The sequence below is a fragment of the Eptesicus fuscus genome, chromosome 8 (genome assembly GCF_027574615.1).
Source record: "Eptesicus fuscus isolate TK198812 chromosome 8, DD_ASM_mEF_20220401, whole genome shotgun sequence".
Taxonomy (NCBI): Eukaryota; Metazoa; Chordata; class Mammalia; order Chiroptera; family Vespertilionidae; genus Eptesicus; species Eptesicus fuscus.
In genome coordinates this window covers 88,366,655-88,388,285 of record NC_072480.1, presented here as the reverse complement: position 1 = coordinate 88,388,285, position 21,631 = coordinate 88,366,655, and the positions used below count along the sequence as shown (strand labels likewise).

Below are 21,631 nucleotides of genomic sequence, written 5' to 3'. Positions count from 1 at the left end.
AGAACGAAGCCGTGTGGAAATAGATTGTTCTCTACGTGAATATGAGAGAGAGGAAACCTTACAAATACTAAGATGTATCAATGACTATCCCCAGAAAACAAAGTTATGTGGAAGAAATACTGCATGCTTTGGTGATGAAAAGGAACTAGAGGTGGCAAATTTACATTACCTGCTGTAAAGACTTATGGCTTAGATATAAATGAGTCTGAGGGAAGTCATATAACAATGTAAAGCCTATTAAAAAGTAAGTGCATTCGGTCTTTAATTTAATTCTGAGTCAAATAACCAGTTTAAATTTATTCCTCGTGCGACACGTAATTTTAACATTTTATTATACACAGCTGACAATTCCATTTACATGGTAAGAGTCTGTTTGGCACAATTAATTTTAATGATATTTATTATTTGTCATGTACTCCTACAAGGTGGAACATCTTGAAAAATGTGTTCAAGTTATTTCAAACCACTTTCAGAGCCTTGTTAGAGGCAAGAGCCAAGCTCGCATCAATGGGGCCTTTTGGAAAAGGGACAGACACAGAGCTGATCTGCATCAGGAGCATGGTTTTCATGTCAACAAATTCATGAGCAAGAGAGGGGTCTTGCTGTCCTCTACAGAGCCCCCATCAAGGGCCCCTTCCAGCCTTAGCCACGTAATGATGGCCCGCGCCAGACATGTTCTTAGAGCAAAAGAAAGCCACCTCCACCTCCCCAATATTTAATGGTCTAAGAGCTGGGGTTTGAGCACGAAGTGCTTCAGTTGCTCCCATCCTCTCCCACTCCACCCCCAGTCAGATGAGCTGCCAGCATCTTGAGAAATGATGCTGAACATCTTCAGTATAACAGGTAATGGGCATCGATGAATCAATCAAGAAACATTTCCGAATGCAAACACACATGCTGCTGGAGTTCAGGAGACAGCTGACATGAATCTTGAAGACCTAAACAACGCAGATCCCAGGTGGATAAAGGGGTTTACTCAAGACCAACGAGACAGAGAGATGATCCTGGGACCTGGATTGGAAATAGTGCAAAAGGAATACAATAAACATTGTCTTCCATCCTTGTCCCCCCACAAAAGTTCCCTTCTAAGGGCCAACCACTGATACCAGTTTCTAGAGTATATCTTTCCAGAGATATTGTATGTGGAGACCAGCAAAAGTAGCTACATGTGTACTCCACAGATGCAGCATACGAGGCACTTACTGCACCTTGCTATTTCAGGCATACTCCTTCTAAAACACCATCCTGCAAAAAAAAAAAAAAAAAAAACACAAAAAAAAACAACAACAACAAAAAAACAACTTTAATAGATTCCAGTGTCTGCAGAACAAGGCCCAGCCTCTTCCAGGTGTAGAACCCCCTAACTTCACAAATGAGCATCCTGCTTGGCAGTGCTCCCCTCCCCTACTCCCGCCTCCTGCTCACCCCACCCAGGCCTCCACCTCAGCAGGTCTCCAGACCCATGGGTCTCACTCCTGCTGATTTCTTGGTCTGAAGACACTTGCTTCCCTCTTCTGCTTGTCAAAATCGTCCTCATCTTCAAAGACTTGATTCCGCATGTCACTTCTTCTGTGAAGCCTTCTCCAAATTTCTCTGTCACGTTGACTGTTTGTCCTCTCTAAGAACCCTCCTTGGCAAGTTCAATATCCCTCTGTGGGTGGTTCATTTATTTTATGAGCACCCTTGAAATAGCACATGGGGTGTGGTAAGGACCAGTGAGACCACAAGAAACCACAGTCTCCGCCCTCAAAGAACTTTGGGTCCAGGAGGGGAAAGTAATGCATTCGACAGTCGTGGGTGATGAGTACAAGGTGCTGTGACACACAGAAAAGGGCCCTTCGTGCTGAGTGGGCGGGACCCACAGGGGAGGTTCCTAGAGGAGGCGGAACCTAAGCCACTGCCAGAAGGTCTAGAAGGATGAGCCATACCAGGAGTTATGGAGAATGGAGATGTCCCCAAGGAGCCAAGAGAAACACATGTGCAAAGTTCAGAAGCACCAGAGCTCCGTCAATAAGGCAGGAAGCGAGAGCTGTGAGGGCAGAGTCAGGTAACGAACATGAGACAAAGTCTTCTGTAAATTATAAAGTGCCCGTCAAACAATGGGTGTAGGAGGGTAAAACCAATGAACGTGTACTTGTAAGTTTTGTAAATTTAAAATAACAGATAATCCTCATTCACTTATAAAAGTGTCACTATAAATTTTTTTAATTGAGTGTTTTACACTGAACTTTCAAGTTCTTATTAAAAGTGGCAAGGCAAGTTGTAAATTAGAAACAGAAAACAACAGGTGTAGGAGTGAGTGATTCAACAAATCTGGCAACCGGAGGGTCATAATTTTTGACTCCCAAGGTGCAGTGGCCTCTGAAGATTTACAGATAATGTGGGGGAGGCCAAGGAGTGGCACTCAACATGTTTGCCCTTGGTTGTGGATATTTATAAGGGGCTGCCAGGAAATTTTTGCAGGTTAGCACTTTAGTGAAGCCCTCTGTAAATCCAGGTTCTAATCAAGAATACTCAGAAGATAGGGATTAGCCTGTATTAAGGTCTTACTCTGCTTCCAATTTATCGTAAGTGCTTTACACGTTAGAATCTATTGAATCCCAACCACTTAAGGGGTGGGTATACTATTACTATGCCCATTTTATAGGAGAGGAAACTGAGGCACTGAGAGGGTAAGAGGCTTTCCTAGCACCATAGCACCTGCTCATTGTAAAGCCAGAGTTAGAATGTCAGCATCTCGTCAGAGCCCATATTCCTCACCCCTGGGACCGCTGCCTCTTCCAGCTGCAGTGGGCAGGCATTTGGCAAACAGGCTCCCAGACCTGAGAACCCAAGGCTCACATTCCAGAGACAGAGTCCTGGAAATCGAGGACAGACGGACAGTAGGCGGAGTACAGGTGGGCTGGCCTTGTCACCCACCCCGAGGCAGCCACTGTCCGGAAAGAACAATTTGGGGAGTTTAATTAACAGCTCACTTGCAGGGGTGCCAGGAAAAGAGGAAGCCCATGAGTGAATGACTTGGGGGTGAAAATCAGGATTGAGGTGCCTTCGGTGCCATCTTTCAAGCTGCTGTGAATAGCAACAGGCAGAGCTGAACTTGCCGGCTCTTGACAGGAGAGCAGCCAAGATTAATTACACAGATGGATCGCTTTGCTCAGAAAAAGTCGGTGGATGGTTTGATGCAGTGGCTTCTGCAACCATAAAATCTGGAGATGTATGGCTCTCTCTGCTGAAAGGGGCCCTGACGAGACTGACCTCACATATAAAGTGAAAATGATATCCGTGCATTTCACCAGGTGGGGGCAACTCCTCGTGATACTTGCAAATAGTGATTTGATGCCCATGATGCTGGATTCAAAAGTCAAACTGGAAACGTTTTATTGAAAAAAAAAAAAAAAAAAAGCCCAGGGAACTGAATGTTGGAGAAGCACTGGATTCTGACATGAAGAAGATTAGAATTCGGTGTTTGTGTCTTGAAAAGATCCCTGATTACATGAGCTTTAAGGAGGTGGGAGCTTGGGGTTCCAGTTATTGTATAGTCAAGATATGTCTTCAGAGTAAATGCATGTCCAGGCTGTCACCCCAGCTGAAAACTTGGTGACCTCTTCCTCCCAGGGAGGGGGAGAGCGAGGCCTGTTGGGGTTTGCGGGTCAAGCTGTTGTCCTCTGGCCAGCACCCCGACTGCCTCGTCAGGCCTCCTCACTGGTCCTATGTGTGGGCTGATTTTCTGCGAGGCTCACGGTTTTAGGGAGGTTGCTGCAGGAGCTGGAAAAGCACCACTTTGAGTGTGAAGAAAAGTGTGGAAGTCACAGCTCTGCTACTGGCCAATGATATGATGTTGGGTGAGTCAATGTTTCTGTGCCTCAGTTTATTCATTGGTGAAATGGGATATTATCCCCCACAGAGATGTAGTGAGGATTGAGATGGTGATTTATGAGAGTGTATATACATTGTAGGAATGCTGGCTTCTCTAGTTAGCAGTGTTTGTGGCATAATTTACTTGATATCCTTTTAACCCCTGGTCCTTCATGTACCCTTTTTGTTTTGTTTTACTATTTTTATTGCACCAAAATATACACACATAACATTACCATTTTTAAGTGTATAATTCAGGGACATTAAATATATTCACAATGTGTACAACCATCACCACTACCTATTTCCAGAACTTTTCATCATCCCAAACTGAGACTCTGTGCCCATCCTAATATATAAAAACCCAGGGTCCGTAATGTCCAAAATGACTGAAGGCTTGACCGAATGCCAGGCTGCGTGTGCAGCAGGCTCTGGTGGGTGGGGACTGGTGAACGGGCTGAACTGCTGACCTCTTGGTGTTAGAGAGAGGTGGGTCTGATCAGTGACTACCGTGGCTGCTAGTGAGGTCCAGAGAGAGTGCTTCTCTCTCTCTCTCCAGACCCAAGGCTGCAGATCAAACCCTGCTTCTCTCTCTCTCCAGGCCTCACCAGCAGCTGTGCCTCTCTGTCTCCAAGAGAACAGCAGTTCAGCCTGCTCGCCAGCAGCCTGGGGTGGCTACTGATCAGCCCCGCCTCTCTGATCAGGCCTAGAGATAGGCCCGGAGATGCTGACTGGCATAGAAACTGACCAATCAGAACCAAATCTGGGGGGGGGGGGGGGACTGCGAGGAGCCAATGGCTGCCTAGGAGGCGGAGGTTCTGATGCTGACTGGCATAGAAACCAACCAGTCAGAACCTAATCTGAGTGAACTGCGAAGGCAGAACCTAAGGTGGGGGCTGAGGAGGGGTTTTAAGGGCAACAGCTGTTTGATGTAAGGCAGTGGTCAGCAAACTGCGGCTCTCAGTTTGCCACTCTGTTGACTAATGAGTTTGCCAACCACTGCCTTAGGGAAAAACACTTAAAAAACATTTTAATAATGTACTAATATCTTTAACCTGAAGTCAAAACTTCTGGGTAAGGGGTAATAATGCCTTACGCAGTGGTCAGCAAACTCATTAGTCAACAGAGTGGCAAACCATGGCTCGCGAGCCGCATGTGGCTCTCAAGCTGCAGTTTGCCGACCACTGGTGTAAGGTATAAGAAAGCAGTTCAAATTTTTAATAACCAGTTTGGCAGTATAGTGCATATGGCTGGCTATCAGTCCAGATATAGGGATTATGTATTTTTGTCTGCCAAGAGCATCTCCTCCTGCTGAAAAAGGGTTTTTCCCCCATTTAAGCAATCCTATCCTGTATAATCTATCTATACTGATAAAAGGGTAATATGCTAATTAGACTGGGTCAACTAGAACTGGAATTAACTTTTTGGAGGAACCACCAAACTGCTTTCCATCTTCCAGATGTCCGACTTCCTTCTGGACAAAGCCATGGTGGTGGGGGCCAAGGCAGAGGCCGCTAGGGGCGATTAGGCCAGCAGGGGAGGGCAATTGGGGGTTAAATCAGGCCAGCAGGGGCGGGCAGTTGGGGGCAAGATCAGGCTGGCAGGGGAGGGCAGTTAGGGATGATTAGGCAGGCAGAGGCAGTTAAGGGTGAGATCAGGCCAGCAGGAGAGGGCAGTTGGGGGTGAGATCAGGCCGGCAGGGGAGGGCAGTTGGGGGCAACCAGGCTGGCAGGAGAGGGCAGTTAGGGGTGATCAGGCAGGCAGGCAGAGAGGTTAGGGGAGATCAGGCAGGCAGGCAGGCAGGTGAGCGGTTAGGAGCCAGCGGTCCCAGATTGTGAGAGGAATGTCTGATTGGAGAGGGTGTGGGCTGGGCTGAGGGAACCCCCCCACCATGAACGAATTTTGTGCACCAGGCCACTAGTCTATATATAAAAAAGCCTACGCGACTGTTACGACCTAATGACCAGAACAACTGGTTGACCAGTCACTATGATGCACACTGACCACCAGGGGGCAGACACTCAATGCAGGAGCTGCCCCCTGGTGGTCAGTGTGCTCCCACAGCCAACCTTCTGCGGCTCCTCCCCCTAGGCCCCAATCAGGGGGTGGAGAGCTGGCAGGCCTACCTCCGGAGGTCCCTCCCTGCTGCAGCTGGTCCCCTGATAGGCCTCGATTGCAGGCCAGGCCGAGGGACCCCACCCATGAACGAATTCATGCACCGGGCCTCTAGTTAAATAATAACTTCCCATAATCCCCTCCTCTCCACTCCTGGTAACCTCTATTCTACTTTCTGTCTCTATGAATTTGCCTGTTCTAGATATTTCATGTAAGTGGAATCATATAACATTTATTGTTTTATGTTTGGCTTATTTCACTTAGCATAATATTTTTAAAGATATGTTGTAGCATGTGTCAGAATTTCCTTCCGTTTAAGGCTGAATAATATTCTATTGTATGTGTATACCACATTTTGTTTATGTATTATTCATCTGTTGGTTGTTGTTTCCGCCTTTGGACAATTGTGAACAATGCTGCTATGAACATGTGTGTACAAGTATCTGCTTGAGTTCCTGCTTCAATCCTTTTGGTTGTATACCTCACAGTGGAATTGCTGGGTCATATGGGAATTAACTTTTTGGAGGAACCACCAAACTGCTTTCCAGCTACGCCATTTCATATTCCCATCAGCAATGTATTTGGGTTCTAATTTCTCCACATCCTCGCCAACACTTGTTATTTCCCATTTTTATACAATAACCATCCTATTAGGTGGAAGTGGTATTTTTTTCAATGGGTATCAGTTACATCTCCATGTAATGAGAAATCCCAGGGTAGGTAAGGTTGCCTGCCTCCCAGTGGAGGGACGGGGACATATCTGGTGCCCAGAGTCCTTTTTTGTTGTTGGTGTTGTTTGTAAGAGATTTTATCCAAAGCAAAATGGTTTTCCAGGGAGGAACTGGGAGAAGGACTTGTGATCACAGTCACTTGACAATTGTGTCCATTTGTTCATTTATTCATCCATTCATTCTTTCATTTATTTATGCTAGAAATATTTATTGAACGCCCATTTTGTAGAGAGCATGGAAGAATTGTGCTTAATGCCATGGCCATTAGATTTTAGAATCCACAAAAACCAAAAATTGGCAGGGATCTTAAGAATCATCAAACACCAACCCCATTCAGGAATGTTTCCTAAAACGAGACTGATAGGAATAGGGTACAGGTTTCCAAGTTGGTGATCCGCCAGGGACAATGTAGCCCAAACCATGAGGCAGCACTCTTCCAACTTGCGGGAGAATGGGTTTGAAACAAGGGCAGGCATTTGTAAGAAGCTGTCTTTGTTCAGGTCACTGAATAGCATAGTTACTTGATCAGCCCGTGAGATTTGAAGGCAACAAAACAAGTGTCAAGAAAACCTGATTAGAGAAGCCCCGAGTACTCACACGGTCCTTACACTGTGATAACCTCCCACAGAAATGTCCCGTGCAGGCTGTGTGTGACGGCAGACACTGCTGACTTGAAATTTGAGAACCAGGCAGGAGTGTGAGCATTTGATTTCAATCTGAGAAAATTCCAGACGACTAAATTCAGAGGATTTGCGAACACCATCGTATCCATACAATTGGATTTCATCAACAAAGTCAGACTTATTTTCTAGCCCAAACTGGGTCATTCCAACTATATTAAAGGGCAGAGAGAAATAGATGGAAATGGTGGTTAGAATGCAATTCAGAGATACAGTTTCCACGTACATGTTTATTTTACGCTGGTTAATGCTCAAGCCTCAGGAGTCCAAAACCAAACTGGACTCGTGAACAGTATCGCTTCCTAAAGCCACGTTCTCTTCCATATCCTGTATACCCTCCAAAGCCACACAAAAAAGCAAGACCACCTCACGTACTTCCACCAGGGACAGAGCATGTTTTCTAAGGTTGGGGTGACGAGTTGCAGCAGGAGCTCCCCAATCTTCATGAACATCACCACAGTGTCTGAGATGATGGCTAGAAAATAAGTTCAAATACTATTAAACTTTCTATAACTTGGGGCCCAATGAACCTCGTTTCCATTCTGTCTATATTCTTTTTTAAAAAAGAGTTTTTTAAAACATATTTTATTGATTTTTCACAGAGAGGAAGGGTGAGGGATAGAGAGTTAGAAACATCGATGAGAGAGAAACATCGATCAGCTGCCTCCTGCACACCTCCCCCTGGGGATGTGCCTGCAACCAAGGTACATGCCCTTGACCAGAATCGAACCTGGGACTCTTCAGTCCACAGGTCGACGCTCTATCTACTGAGCCAAACCAGTTAGGGCTCTGTCTATATTCCTGGTGCTCTACTACATTTAATATTTAACTATTATTGTTATGTACATGGAAGTACTTCACAGAATTATTTAATGTCTTAAATATATGTAACGTCTGTCCATGTAGGGACTGTTAGGTTCAGAAAGATCCTATTGGGACCTGCAAGCACCTTAGTTATGTCCAGGTTCCTGTGCAAATACAGCAAGATGCCAGGATCTTACAAGGAAGCAGAAGGCTGAAGACTAATGGTCACCCTGCAACCCAGGTAAGGAAAGAGGATTCATTTGGTGCTTGAGCCATTGACTCTGGGTCTTCATGGGAAACTGTTTCCAACTCTGACATCTTCTCTCCTTGCCCAGGGCTCAGCAACCTGGAGCTGCAATTCCACACTCTCACCCTGGGTCCTGCTGTAACCTCACCAACAAGTGAATATTCAACCCCGTCCCATCAGCCTAGTCCTGTCTCAGATGAATCCCCCCTCAGTGGCTCAGCAAGGAGAACCTAACTCCTTCAGCATCTTTCAGAGCGATCTGTAATATCACAGGCACTTAAAGGAAGGAGCAAGGCATCAGTGAAGCTTAAAATGAAATTAAACACAATCCTGCCACAAAGCACCCAGCTCGTTGAGATCGCAGTCCAAAAACTAATACGGGACCCAGTGCAGTTGCTAAAGGAGGTGCTGGGAAGCAGAAGCTATGCAAACAACTACCCAAAAGGGATTGTGGAGGGAATTTTTTAAAAATTGTCACAGTTTTATTGATATATAATTGATATAGAACATTGTATTTGCCTTAGGTGTACTAAACTGATTTATGTATATATTACTACAAAATGATCACCACCGTAAGTTTAGTTAACATCCATCACTTCATACAGTTACAGTTTCTTCTCTTGTGATGAGAACTTTTAAGAGCTACTCTCTTGGCAACTTTCAGGTAAATAGTACATACAGTATTGCTAACTATGACCACATCCCAGGACTTATTTATCATATATATATATTATATATATATAGTTGATATATATATATATGTGTGTGTGTGTGTGTGTGTGTGTGTGTGTGTGTGTGTGTGTGTGTATAATTGATTTTTTACAGAGAAGAAGGGAGAGGGATAGAGTTAGAAACATCGATGAGAGAGAAACATAGATCAGCTGCCTCCTGCACACCTCCTACTGGGGATGTGGCTGCAACCAAGGTACATGCCCTTGACCAGAATCGAACCTGGGACCCTTCAGTCCCCAGGCCAATGCTCTATCCACTGAGCCAAACAGGTTAGGGCAAGGACTTACTTATCTTATAACTAGAAGTTTGCACCTTTGACCCCTTCACTCAATTTTCCTCCTCCCCACCCGCAGCCTTTTTGAGGGAACTTTTCAGGGGGTAGGAGATTGGACAAGGTGACCTTCCAACTGTGGGATTTAATAATCACAGACCGGGTCCAGCCTGGCGCCCAGTGCCTGCCGAGGGCCCGGCCCTGTGGGGAGGGCCTGCCGAGCTCTGTCCGTGCGGGTATTTCAGAGGCGAAGGGTCAGCACAGCCCTGAGGCTGCAGATCCACAACCACACTCACTAGGCAGCTTATTTGTTAGAGCGATCTCCAACTGTTGACTGTCTGCATCTTTCTCTCTACAAATTCTGAATTCAGGTGGAGAAACTGGGTGTTATATATGAGCCCCGCAATTCCCAAGCTTTAGCATTTAGAGGAAATCCTTTACCCTCCTTTATTCTAACCACTTCCAATCCAACACAAGCACACACACACACACACACACACACACACACACACACACACATTCCCCCTCGTGTTTTAAAGTGTCCAACCTCTGCTCGCTTCCTCTCGAGGTCCCAGGCACCTTTTAACACATCAAGCTGGATTATCTGGCCTGGAAGGGCTCCTGGCTGCCTTCCACTGAGGGGAGACGTATCATTGATGAGGTGCCAGGGATCCTGTCCTGGCTCAGATAATGTGGGGGTGTCTCTCCTGCCATGTGGACAGATAGACGTCACGGAGCCCATCCTCTGTGGAAGATCCCAGGGCTCTCAGAAGCCACCTGCTCTTTGTCAGGCCTGTCCTCACTTCCCTTCAGGATTCCTCAACCTTGACACCAGGAGCCTGGCTCTGCCCAGTGGGATTGGCTGGTCATTTATAACACAGAACCATTTTCTAGCACAAAACTGCCACTGAGGAAACAAGACTGTCTCCAAAGCCAGGTCAATGTCAGGTCAGATAAACACAGCCTGGAATGTCCAAGTATGTGCAATGGCTGGTCCCGCAATCTCATCTCTTTCGTGTGCAAGGCTGGGCGCACTGATGATTTCCTGACAGGTGCCAGAAGCCGGGGCTCTGCTGCAGATAGGAGGGAATGCTGAGTATGTCCACGTGATGGTGGTGGAGGAGAATCCACTCCCGTGAACACGTGGTTCCTGATCCAGTGACTGCTCTCATTCAGCTGCCAGAGCTCAAGGGGGCCCAGAAAGGGGCCCTAACTTAGCTCTTCAAGTTCTCCAACACTGAGAATTGCTGAAGGCCTTCCAAATATACTTATTGACGTTTACATGGAAACTCAGTTAAGGGGTCACCCAGGGTTACCAGGTGCACTTGTGTAGGGTGTGGATGATAACACCCCAGGGCTGTGCAGTGCCCAACCATTGAGACTCGTGGCTGACTGCATGTCCCCACAGAGTGGCCTTATGGGGCTCTTTTGCCACAGGCTGGGTTTGGTCACCAGTTTCAGAGGTTTGGCCATCTCACTTGTGAAGAGACTAGAGACCTGTCAGGAAAATCAGTGTGAGCCAAAGTGGTTGAGGAAGGTTTTTGGAGGAAGGGGATTTGAGATGCATAGACAATACGGTGATCTCCAGAGAATCAAAGAAGTATTTAATATGCACCTTCTTATCCAGTGCCTCCAAATGTTCTCAATGTGCTGGATTCAATGGTGGAGGCTGGAGAAATATGAAGTACATTCTCTAGTCTTAAATGGCTTAGAGTCTAGTTGGTGAAGTAGAACATACAGGAAGAGAAAGTGATCAATACTAGCCAATATCCAGTTAGGGGTTAAATTATGTCCCATTATCTTTCAGTGCCATAGACTCTCAGAGGACGGGAGATCAGTAATGGGTAGGGTGGTCAGGAAAGGCTTCCTGCAGGAGGTGGGACTTGAGGTGTCCCTTGGAGGATGCAGGGGTCAGATGGAGGTTATACCATCAGTAAATGTGTAAATGGGGAGAGGACATGGTGTGTTCAAGGGTTGGGAAAAGTGGAGCACACACAGATGCTGGCCAGCCTCAGTAGCACCTTCATATTTGGGAGTTGGTATAAGCTAGGTCCCTCGAAGCTACCCAAAGACTTTGGAATTAAGGTTGCTACTCTGTGAGTAAAATTGTAAAACTTATTCACAAGATCTGCAAACTCATCTAAGAGAGACGGCCTCCAGCCCTGCAGGACTCAGTAATACCAGGGGCTTGGAAATGTTGTTTCTTCACCTAAAGATACTGCCTTTGAGGAAGGGATAGTCGGCCACAGAACTAGGAGCACCATGAGGGGAGTGTCTCCTATGCCTATCTCAGCATCGTCCAGGGAGAATGTGCCCCAACCCAGGTTGCCCACTCTGAGGGGCTGGTGTAGGTCTCATTTGAATCACAGAATCCTATGTGAGCACGGCTAAGGTGGGTTGTTCTCCTGCCTTCTTGACCACCCATTATTGTCTGAGCCATGCATTTTGTCACTCAGTTCTGTCCCATCTGAATGTACACTCTGTCTTAAACTCTGAGAGTTCTGTCTGCACACCTGCAGCCAGGGTCTGGGTGATGCTAGATCCAGGCTGGGGTGGCACCTGGCAAGACAAGGTCTCAGCCATTGTTTGTGGTTGCATTGAAGGTCACCTTTCCCACCAATGGAAAGTCACCCTCCCAACCTTGCAATTGTTGTCTATCGAGAGGCAGGCAGGCTTTCGCATAAGGTAGACCTGGGCATGAATTCTGGAGCTGTCACTTATGAGGTGTCCCTGTAGGCAACACCTCCCCTAAGCTTTCTAGGCCTCCATTTCCTCATCTATAAATTAGGGGGTGTTAGACCTTCCACCATACAGAGCTATTGTGAGTCTTAAGTGCCATCATCCATTGAAAATGCAAAGCACGTAGAATAGGAGTTATAAGCAGGGTTTTGGAATCAGACCATGTGACCTTGACCAGTTTAATTCTCTAAACTGCAGTTTGCTTTTCTGAATAATAGAGATAATCATGTGAACCTCATGAGCTCCTTGTGGGGATTATGCCAGATGATATTAGGTGCTTATATGTTATTATTAACATTAGTAGTGTGTTAATAGTAGTAATTTTAAAATATTGTTATCACAGTAACTGGTGCATGGAGAGTACTCAGTGACTGTCACCTTCCACAAGGCCATGGCTTAAGGCCCTCTTCTTTCTCTCCCAGGTATCAGGCTAGGTCCTTTGTACCTTTGTCCACATCTACCATCTACAAAACTCAAAGTAGGGTTTGCAGCCTCGTCAAATCAACCAACTGAAGATGGAAAATATTTGGGGGGAAATGTTACATTGTTGCTGACGTGTACTATATAGTTAGGCCCAGGATGGCTGCGTTTGTACTGAACTTGTACAGACTTTTTTGGTCATTATTTCCTAAACAATACAGTATAACAGCTCCTTACATAGCATTTACATTCTATTAAATATTATAAGTAATCTGGAGATGATTTAAAGTATAGGGGAAGATGTACATGGTGATATGCAAATACTACAGCAGTTTGTATAAGGGACTTGAGCATCAGTGGATTTCGGTATCCACCGGAGGTTCTGGAACCCACCCGCCAGATACCGAGGGAGGACTGTCCTATCTACCAAGGCAGCCAGAGGCCTCAGCATCTCCAGTTGCATCCCTTTCTCTCAGCCCCACCACAAGGGTCATCCTGACCTCTAATTCCTTAATCCTGCCGAAGACCTGTGGTACATTCTTACTCTCGGGTGGCATTTAACAACTTGCAACACACAAGAAAATTTGCAAGACTCTCCCATTAGCAGATATTTTGACAACAGTTCTTTTCCCAAAGGACAGTTCAGAGGATGCCTACGTTAGCGGAAGTAGCTCTCCAGGAGAAAAATCACTCTACACCGCACAACCTATCAGACGATCAGCATTTCCAGGAGCTTGGCTTAGCGTGTTCAATCCTGCGGCCACCGACTGTTTCACGTGCAGGCTGTCAGCCCCCTCGTTTGTGCGGATGGTCCAGGTAACTCCTCAGAGGACGGCGACCTCCCACCCACCCTTTGTGAACTGATGCTCGAATGCTCTCCGACCTCTCAGGCCTTTATCATGTGCAGCCATCACTGGAATCTGCAAAGTAAGGCTCTGCGCTCGGAGCCCCCGCCAAGTTGAGATCTGTAGTACATTTAACTTCTGAAATTCTCCCTTTGGTTCCCGCCACCTATATCATTCAGTTACTCTCTTTCCCTTTTAGGTAGTGATTTTAATGCAACTAAACAGGTGCCATAATTTACTCCTCCCAGGGGGCTGCCTTTCTGTGATGATGAGAACCACTGTATTCCCACTTCATCATGTTAGCTGGGATGTGGGGCAGCCCCCAGGTGAAAGGAGAAGGTAGACATATGCAGCGTTGCTCTTGTTCCTTTTGCCTGTAGCTCATTCTTGCCCGTTTAGATTTCAGGAAATCAAGACTGTTTAATGGCGTCAAGGGCACAGCGGGAAAACTGGAGAGAGGCTATACTGACTTAGGGGGCAAAAACAAGTCCAGATGGAACAAGGGATGATTTTAGAAGCTTCCCCTTCGTTAGACAAAATGTGCTACAGACCCAGGAGAAAGACCAATGGCGAAAAACAGCACAAAGATAGTAAAGCCACGATCTGCTGATAAAGGAAAGGAGGGATAAAGAGAATATTAAAACCCTGATAAGTCTAAAATGAATTTACATTTGTCTATGAAATAGTCATGCCCAGAAGCACATCCCTCGGTCCCCAGAGTCACAGAGTAACATTCGTTGCTTCAAGAGCCTCCCTGCCGACTGGGAACATGTCACTGACCGAGGATCAGGCTTGGTAGAGCTGTGGAGGAGACGGATGCAGGAGGTCTGCATTTTAACAGACACCCAAGGAGGTTCCGAGGCAGGTGGTTTGTAGACCACACTTGGAGAAACTCTGAAGTAGATGACTCCGGGATTTTTCAGCTGTGAATAATATACACACTATCCCCAAACCTTCAATTCTTTGTATATCTTAGACTTCATAGCCTCCGTGGACACATGCAGGGAGAGACTGCACCATCTGTTTCTCCCCTATATATATGGATCCCACATGTGCCTCATTTACAATAGAACAACTGAATATATACGTTTTCAGTAAAATCAAATAAATACAGAGTATGGATCTGAGTATTTTCTTTCCTTCCTTGGCCCAGAAGAAGAACGTAATTTATCAAGGATGACCTGAACCACAAACACAGCTCCACATCTTGAGAACTAAACACAGAAGTGTCCGTGTGTTTGATTTCAGGTTCCATTTCAAACAAACTTGGGGATCTTGTCCTTGCTGTTCTGAAGGCTTCTCTGTTCTCTCAGCCTCAAACCTGAGTTTGACCTCCAAAGTCTGATGTCTTGGGGAGGTCTCTGAAACCCGGCCATCATTATTGCTGAGCTCTGCCCTGCCCTGCCTACGTGGAAATTAACTTTTTTCTTCTGTTAACCTTTCCCCTTCAGGGATGGCAAGTAAATTTCAACTCATGAGCCGATGGTGAGCATTTGGCAGAGGCTGACTGAAGGAGTGGGTAGAGCAGGATTCTGAGGCTCTGTAGGGACTCCAAATAAAGAAGGGTGATCTGGGTCCTTATGGGGGAGGATGGCACCACTTTTGTACCATGTATTTGCCAGTCTAGCCTGGGCTTTCTCTTTCAAAGAACTACTCTTTTGTATATATAATGTAGAACTGGAAGAGAACTTGTTCTTTTTTTCTCTTGTTCTTTTTTAGATCCCACATGTAAGGTAATACCATGCAGTGTTTTATTTTGCTGTCCAGCTAATTTCACTTAGCATAATGCCCTCCAGCATCATTCATGCTATTGCAACTGGTGGGATTTTCTTTAAAATTTTATTATATATATACTAGTAGCCCATTTGCAGGAAGAATCCTGCAAGTGGCCACTGCGGCCGCGTGCGCTGCCGCTGCTGCCACCTTTGCAGCCACTGCGCCTGCACCCACTCGCCACTGCCGCCCGCCCCACTCCGCCCCGCCCCGCCCGGGCTTTCCCTTTGGCAGCCACCTTGCTTTCCGATTTTCCTCCCTCTTCCTTCTAAGTTGTCTTCAGTCTTCACTCCTCCCTCCCTCAGCATATGCAAATTAGCCGCCATCTTTGTTGGGTAATTTGCATACTCACACTGATTGGCTGGTGGGTGTGGCTTTGGCTGGTGGGCGTGGTTTTGGCGTAGCGAAGGTGCAGTCAATTTGCATATTACTATTTTATTAGGTAGGATCACATTTTCTTTATCCACTCATCTATAGATGGATACTTAGGTATCCATTTTGGTGAATGATGTATAAATGCCATTCTCAAGGTTTTGGTAGCTTATCAGAGATGTCCTACTTTACCTGGATTCTTTCACCTTCTAATCAATGTATAGATTTGTCAAGTTTGCTGATATGAATAGTGCTTCAATGTACATGGGAGTGCAGATATCTCTTCAAGATAGTGATTTCATTTCCTTTGGATATATACCTAGAAGTTGGGTTGCTAGGTCATATGATAGTTCTATTTTTAATTTTTTGAGGAATCTCTATACTGTTTTCCATAGTGGCTGTACCAGTTTACATTCATACCAAGAGTGTATAAGGATTCCTTTCCTTCACATTTATCATCTCTTCTTTTTTTTTTATAGTAGCTATCCTAACAGGTATGAGGTGATATCTTATTGAGGTTTTGATTTACATTTCTTTGATAATTAGTGCTGTTGAGCACCTACCTTTTCATGCATCTGTTGGACATTTGTATATTTTCTTTAGAAAAATGTATATTCAGGTCCTTTGCCCATTTTTAAATCAGATTATTATTATTATTATTATTATTATTATTATTATTATTATTACTAGAGGCCCAGTGCACAAAATTAGTGCACTGATAGGGTCCCTAGGCCTGGCAGGCAATCAGGGCCTATCTGGGCCTTCCAGCTGCTGGCTAGGGCCTCCCTTCCAAGGCTGCTGGCTGCCTGCTGGGGCCTTCATTTGTTCCACACTGCCACCTGGTGGTCATACCACATAATAGCAAGCAACCGGTCTCCTGGTTGAACTCCCATGGGGAAAATTTGCATATTAGACTATATATATATATTGCTATTGAGTTATATGAGTTCCTTATATAGTTTAGATAATAGTCCCTTATCAAATATATGGTTGGCAATATATTTTCATTTTATTACTTGTTTTCTTTGCTGTGCAGAAGCTTTTCAGTTTGATATAGTCCCACTTGTTTATTTCTGCTTTTGTTGCCTATACTTTTGGTATCATATTAAAAAAATCATTGCCATGACCAATGTCAAAGAGCTTTTTCTTTATGTTTTCTCTAGGAGTTTTATTAGGAGTATTTTTCCAGGTCTTACATTTAAGTCTTTAATCCATTTCAAGTTAATTTTTGTGAATGATGTAAATGGTATTCTCCAGACTTTGATAGCTTATCAGAGATGCCCTACTCTGTCTGGATTCTTTCACCTTCTAATCAATAGATTTGTCAGGTTTGCTGATTCTAAAGTTATATATACTTATAAATCAACATACAAAAAACACCTTTACCCCCATGTAGTGTATGCCTCGTCCTTCAATTGGGAGGGAACCCAATGGAAACTGTTTTTCCAAAGCTTGCTGTGCACTATTATAATTCATTGGCTTTATTTTGGGGGTGGGTGGGGAGAAGAGAGAGCTTTAGTAAAATGAAAATAAATATTATGCACATCCAGCATTCAACTTCTTTGATTTCAGGCAGGCTGATTTAGTGGTCAGAATTCAGGTAATAGGAGTGGAGGGTAGCAAGAAAGACAGAAAGGAAGGGAAGATAGTTATAAGTGGGTGAAGCTGAGAGAAGCGATGAGTTATTGGATAGTAATACTGTTCTCATAACATTTCTGTTGCATTGTTTTATTGTAAAGAAGAATCAATAAAAAGATGATGCTCAAGGTTTTTAACTTAGTGAATTTCATCTAGGACCAAATACATCAGACAGCAGCCTGCCTTTTAAAAATGCAAACACTATGCTCAGATTTATTAATTTTCATGTTATGAATATTTAAATAAGGCTATCCCTCTGGAATCACTTTACATTGAGCTAATGCACTTACATTTTTAATGAAATGAGTAGTCAACCATTAAAAATAAAATATTGATGTGAATTGTTAGACTAATTGATTGGGGAAGAAAATTATTGTGTAAGCAATCAGAGATTTAAGAAAAATGAATAGAAATCGAACCACTCAATTATTGTTAGCCGTTGGCATTAAGGAAGACTCTGTCCAATCTATCTCTTTGCTTTATGAACAATCATGTTGTTTTTAAGTCTAAAGAAAATTATCATTGTAAATGAAGCCTCAGGTAGGAAATGTGAGTCAAGAAGTAATGTGATCTTCAGCAGCAGTACTTAACTGTTTAGTTCTGTTAGTGTAGGTAGCTAGACATTAATAAAGGAAGGAAGCAAAGGGGACCAGACATTATTACCCATGATCAACTAGGGAACATAAGCCTGCTTACTTCCCTAGGAAGTTACAGCCTCACACTCCCCAGGGAACTGCCCATCAGTTCCCCTGCAGATCGCTGTGGGCAGGGATAGAATGATAAAGAGGGAGGTAAGCACATGCGCAGTAAGAGCCATGATGGGGACCACAGAGGCTTATCAGTTTAGCCTGGGGGAAGAATGGATTGGTTAAGGAGTGGACTCTTCAGAAGCCCTAGAAAGCTTGGGAAGTTGATTGGTTAGTATAAAAAAGTGCCTAGTCCTTACTAAGCCCCAGATAGTATAATTCCAGCTAACAAAGCCCTTTATCTCTCCTCCTCCCCATAACATGTGCTCTCCTGGTTCTTCCCATGTTCTCTTCATAGCAGCTATGTGGGGCTAGCAGCACCTGAAGTCCCGGCAGCCACAGGGACTCCAAATGTAGGGCCCCAGCCGAGGCACAGCTGGGAAAATAACCTAAGCTAGCTGGACAGTGAGAAAGGCTGGACTGGACTAACCTTGGAATGCCACAATGTCTGGACACTGGCCCTATTCCTGGGCCTGGTGAAGGCGAGATTGGACTTTTCCATGGTAGGACAGACAGAGATGGGATACTGGAAACCCAGGGGAACTCCTTTGATTTTGCATCTGGTGCCACAAATACATTTTATCACCAGACCTCATCCTCCCTTGTGGGTCTCCTGGAATGCTTTCCTTGTGACCCCACAAGAAACCCACTTCTACAGGCAACACTTCCTGCTACAAAATATGGGGGTGGGGAAGAGAGGTAATTTGTTTTGTAATTCAGGCTCCAGACCTGTCCCCCACCCCCTCCCTGGATTCAACATAAAATACAGTACTCAAACTGAAGATGTCTCCCCTGAATTTCAAGATGCCTGAGCTCTTATCAAGATGTGAATAAATGTAATTTTAAGTCACTTTAAGATTAGTAGTTTAAAAACCTTTTGAAGAATTTTTTTAAATGGAAGAATTATTATGTAAAGCAAACATTGGCATTCCTTCTAAGTATAATTTTCTGTGTTTGATTGTTTTAAAGTGAGGCATACCTTTCTTTGAGTTAAAGGTTTAGGCTTAACTACTGAAGACTGCTCAGTTTTCACATTCTTTTTAGCAGCTGAATCTATAAATGAAGAGCACAGATTCACTGCCACCCCACATTCAGTTAGGAGAGAGTTGATAAACAGAAAAGGCAAAAAGAGTTATAACTCATTCAAGAGAAGATTGAGTTCAGATTTCTTGCTGAAGACTTCTCACTTAGCTCTTTTATGAGGAAGGCATGTATGAGCTCAACAAAACACGAGGCCCAGCATGGTAGGTCCCAGGGCCTCAAAAAACAACAACAAAAAATGGAGAAAGTGAATTGTTGGTATTCTGTAGACAGAAATAGAGACTAGAGGAGTGAGAGCATTAAGGGTATTGGAAAGAGGGTTAAAATGATGCACTAGGGAGGGGAAGCACAGGGAGTGGGGGACGTGGGAAGAGCCAGGTATAGGAGAAGCAAAAACAGTGGACCAAGTGAGGAAGCAAAGACCCAGAATTTGGCAATTAGTGTCATTTAGTGCAGTGCTTTTCACACATATAAATCCCCTGGAGAGCTTGTTAAAATGCAGATTTTGAGTCAGTTCTGCATTTCTACCCAGCTCCCAGAAGATGCCCAGGCCTATCTGGGATGAGTTTGGCTGTTGATCCTAACCTAATGCAGATTGGCTACTCTGATCTTTGTGGTAAGGAAAATGGAGAATCAGCCACCTGTGTGGCTCTTAAGGATGGGCTAACGCTGGGGTCCGGGCCCTCAGACAAAGCTTTAGATGGGAGATCACAGGTTTCCACACCACATGTTGGCAATGTTTGCTGCCCCAACTGCCTTACCTGAAGCTGCCAGAAAGGCTATGGAAGTTTCAACAGAGCCACAGGAAAGTCACTAAGCAAAGGCTAATGGACCTCTCAAACAAAAACAAACTTCTCTGTCAAAAGGATGACCAAGACGACCATTAAAGCATAAAGCTCTGTTCCTGCTTTGGATGACACCTATCCAGAAATAGGAAAATTCTTTCCCTTCAATCCTCTAGATTTTGAGAGTGTTGGCCAACTGAAGAGCAGCAGGCTCCTCCCCTTGAATGGAGTGCCTCTCATGCTTCTCAGTAAGGAGAGGGAACTTGAAATGCTATTACACCTGCCCCCACCCCGTTCACCTCTAAAGACTTGCCCTCTTCACCGTGGGAGTCTAGTCAGTTGCCAGCTCCTTCAAGCATCCTGTCCATTCTGGTTGTTGAATTGCCACCAGTTTGCTATGACTTAGATATTTAAATTTCTTAACACTTTGTAGTTTGTGTGTGTGTATTAGCAGTTTGTATTAAGCAATTCTTTATTTAAAAAAAAAAATCAACGCTGCTGATCTAGGTTACAGATTGAGTAGCAAGATTAGAAGATCCCATTGCATCTGTTGGAATGTGAAGAATGTCTGTGCCAAAGAATGAATTATTTATTAAGTGCCTGTTGTGTACCTAGCAATCTGCTAAGTACTCTGAAGAGTTTAAAAGAAGATGAGAACTGCCTTGTACAGGAGCTTAGAGTCTTATGGAGGAGATAAGACATGCAAACACAAACCCACTAGAGTAAAACAGAAGAGACTGTGTTTTAGAGCGCCTACCTGCCGGAAGGCTACAGGAAGACAGAGAGGTCTGTCTAGGCATGGTGGAGCTTAGGCAGGCAGAAAGGAGGGGGTGGGACATTAAATTGAAATGATAACAGAGGGGAAGAGTGTGGAATGAAGGTGCAAGAACCTACAGAGACCTCTGTGGGGCCATAATATTCTATTGCGACCCCATACTGGGACAATCTTTGGGGTTGAAAAGGCTAAGTGTTGTGGCTGGATCTGAGTTCAAATGAAAAGGCAGGTGTGTCTCCTAGGCATGCAGCATATGACTGGCACAGTAATGGTCATGCAGTACTAGTAAGTGACTAACTCAATGAACCACAGAGCAGCTACTGTGCATATACTAACATGCCTTGCTGTAGGCATTCAGGTTCTAAAAATGAGGGAAAAAATGGATTCCCATTTTTAACAGTGGGAGAAAAGCATAAATAATGTTTGTGACTTGATAATCCACTTAAAATCTTCATGTCTTATTTGCTGCTGAATGAAACAAAGAAAATATTAAGGATAACATTTTCCTTCTCACTCTCCTTTTTGAGAACAACCATGTATCTTCAAACTCAGACTCTCTGGGTGTTCAAGGCCTTGAGAAGAAAACCTTGCCTAGCTTTGGGAAGATTTGACCCACTTCAGGTTATGCTGGTGTTGCCAGAAGAGGAGGATGTCCTGTACCCACAGGTCCTGAAGCTAAATCACATGGCAACACTGTGCAAAGTGGTGATTAACAGTGGTGTCTCAGTAACTCACCCAGGGCCATGAGCAATCAGTGTGTCTGGAAAGAGGAGAAGGCTTCGCCCAGGAAGGATTGACATTTGGATGGGCCTTGAAGGACGAGGAGAAGCTGCCAGGTGGCACAGGGGTAAGGACCTCTAGAAGGAGTTGCGGCTCCAACAGAGCCATGGTTAAATCCCCGTGTTAGGAAAATGATGTGCCATAGATTTTAGTTGAAACCTGGGGCACATGAGGGGCTGTGACAGGAGGGAAACATGGGAAGGTAAACTGAGGCCAAACTAAGAGAAATCTTGAGCCTTAGGCAGAAGTTTTTAGATCCCATCCTTATTAGACAGAGGTATC

At 44.7% G+C, this 21,631-nt stretch overlaps 1 pseudogene; it reads left to right on the top strand.

Annotated features, from left to right (window-relative positions):
- The first annotated feature begins 1,943 nt into the window (after positions 1-1,943).
- Positions 1,944-20,208, top strand: LOC114233227 (securin-like; annotated as a pseudogene).
- Positions 20,209-21,631: the final 1,423 nt, after the last annotated feature.